This window comes from Rana temporaria, chromosome 5 (genome assembly GCF_905171775.1).
Source record: "Rana temporaria chromosome 5, aRanTem1.1, whole genome shotgun sequence".
Classification (NCBI taxonomy): domain Eukaryota; kingdom Metazoa; phylum Chordata; class Amphibia; order Anura; family Ranidae; genus Rana; species Rana temporaria.
In genome coordinates, this window is record NC_053493.1 from 267,690,106 (window position 1) to 267,692,955 (window position 2,850).

The window sequence follows — 2,850 nt, forward strand, 5'->3', positions numbered from 1 at the left end:
GCCACAATAACAATGATAAAGTGGGCTCATTGGCAAATTAGGTCCTTTCTGGTAGAGTTCCTGAGGCAGCGGAGGAGCTATTCCACGCGGTAGCAAATTTGGCTGTCCCCGGCAATGAGACAATCTCTCAATTGGTGATTGGAGCTGTCTAATCAGTTCAACTGCCATCAGCTGAATCCAGATCCACCCTTGGCGGTCACATCAGACGCGTCAGCAGTTGGTTGGGGTGCACACCTCAATGGACTGTTAGTCGATGGAAAAACAGGCGTGTGGATCCGAATGGGTCGGCAAACTAGCTTATGTATTTACTCCAATACCTCTGATTATCAGAATACTCAACAGGATAGTGATGGCGATCATCCCTCTTTGCTCTTGCAGGCTGTGGTTTCTATTACTGCAGTCTCAGGCAGTAGAATCTCCAATCCTGTTTCTGAACGTATCGAACCTACGCCAGCAAGGGCAGGTAGTGCATGTGGATCCAACCATGCTCTATCTAGTGGATTGAAGATTTAAGAGGTAAAGATTAAGTGAAGCAGGGTGCTTACCTTTAGTCACTGAAACTCCATTGAAAACAAGAGCATCTACTACAAATCATACTTATTCTAAAATATGGGAAAAATTTGCCACCTTTGCCAATGTGCAAGGGCTTGTTTACTTTTCACCACCAGAAGCACAATTCACCCTAGAATTGGGTTTAAACATAAACACAATCGGGTACAAGTTTCAGCCTTGTCCGTGTAATCCGGAGTAAGACGGGCTACATGTCAGCTGGTTTGTCAGTTTCTGAGAGCATGCGCCAGACTTTGTCCTTCAAACAGATCATTTGTCCCTCCATGAGACCTGCAAGTGGTGCTTGATATGTTTTCCCAGTAACCCTTTCTGGGTGATCACTCATCTTTAATATGCAATGTAACGTTGAAGGCAGTTTTCCTTGCAGCCATAATATCGGGAAGAAGGGTGTCAGATATTCAGGCCTTAGGCTATAAACCTCCTTATTGCTGTCAGATCCCAGACAGGGTAGTGTTAAAGCGATATTAAAGTATTGTTTTTTAATTAGAAAAAATTCAAAACATGTTATACTTACCTGCTCTGTGCAATGGTTTTGCACAGAGCAGCCTGAATCCTCCTCTTCTCGGGGCCCACACCAGTGCTTCCTGGCCCCCCCAGATGCCCCCACAGCAAGTGACTTGCTATGGGGGTACTCGAGCTGAGACGCTGTATCCATTCACACGGAGCCATGGCTCCGTGTGAATGGAGGGGCTGCTGCACACAGAAGGTTTTTTACCTTTATGCATTGAATGCATAAAGGTAAAATAAATACTTCAGTATTAACCCTCCATTGTGTCAGGAAAACAGAAAATTGTATACTTTCCTTTCCTGATGCATAAGCATGACAGCATACAGGTCCCTCCCTAGGGCTTTGCATTGAGTATAGTTGCAATAATGCCACCTGGGAAGAGGTGACTCATTTATATACCGGTAGTATAACCAGTCCTGTGATTGCACAGGGGCAGAGCCTGTACCATACGTGTATGCGGTCATGTTTATGCAAGAGGAAAAGAAAATTACTGTTAGGTAAGTACAGGCATACCCCGCTTTAAGTACACTCACTTTACATACACTCGCGAGTAAGGACATACCTGCGAGTGTATGTAAAGTGCCTTACAAGTACTGTACAGACATTTTGCAGTCGCAGTAGAAGGAGCTGAAGCTCAGAGAGCATAGCCCGCCCTGTTCCAGTGTGCCCCTGACACCTCCACTACAGCCACTGAGACCTCAACTACAGCTCCTGATACCCCCACTACAGTCCCTGACCCCCCACTACACCCTAGAAGTGAAAAAATGTATTGTTTCACTTTAAGTACATTTTCGTTTTACATACATGCTCTGGTCCCATTGTGTACTTAAAAGTGGGGTATGCCTGTATACAATTTTCAGTTATTCCTGCATGGCCAAACCTGTAATTAACCTTAGCAGAGACCTATGAGATATTAACTTAAAGTGATTGTAAAGTCTTGTTTTTTTTTCTATAAAATTAACAAACATGTCATACTTGCCTGCTCTGTGCAGTGCATTTGCACGAAGCAACCCAGATCCTCCTCTTCTCGGGTCCCTCTTCTGTGCTCCTGGCCCCTCCCTCCTGCTGAGTGCCCCCACAGCAAACAGCTTGCTATGGGGGCACCTGAGCCGAGCTGCAATTTCGTGTATATATTGAGACACAGAGCCGTGGCCCAGCCCCGCTCCCTCTCTCTCCTGATTGGCTAACTGACTTTGACAGCAGCGGGAGCCAATGGCGCCGCTGCTGTGTCTCAGCCGATCAGGAGGGAGAGTCTTGGATGGCCAAGACATCAGTGGACATCGCTGGACAGAGATGGGGCTCAGGATTTTTTTTAGGGGGGCTGCTGCATATAGAAAGCTTTTTATCTTAATGCATAAAGATAAAAAACCTTTGGACTTTACAACCCCTTTAATGAGTCTTTAAAAATATCATGTTTATGACTACGATGATAAATGGAGGAAAAAAGCAAAAAAAAAAGAAATCCTCAGGGACCTGTCCACGCAAAATATTTTAGTTGAAGTAAAGTGAAAATTACCAAGTTGTGACTTGCCTTATTTTTGTCAGTGCGAAGACATTTTAATTTAATTTTTTTTTTATTTTAATTTGCCAGTAATTTACATCCATTTGCCTAAAAGACAAGTCCCCCTTTTTGACCATGTTTACTGTTACACCCATATTTACAGTGTAACATGGTCACCATCTGAAGCCACCACCACACTTCTAGAATCCAGGGGTTCTTCTCCCTGCAGCATCTGGTCATTATATGAATTCAGAGCAGCCTTGTGTGAGTC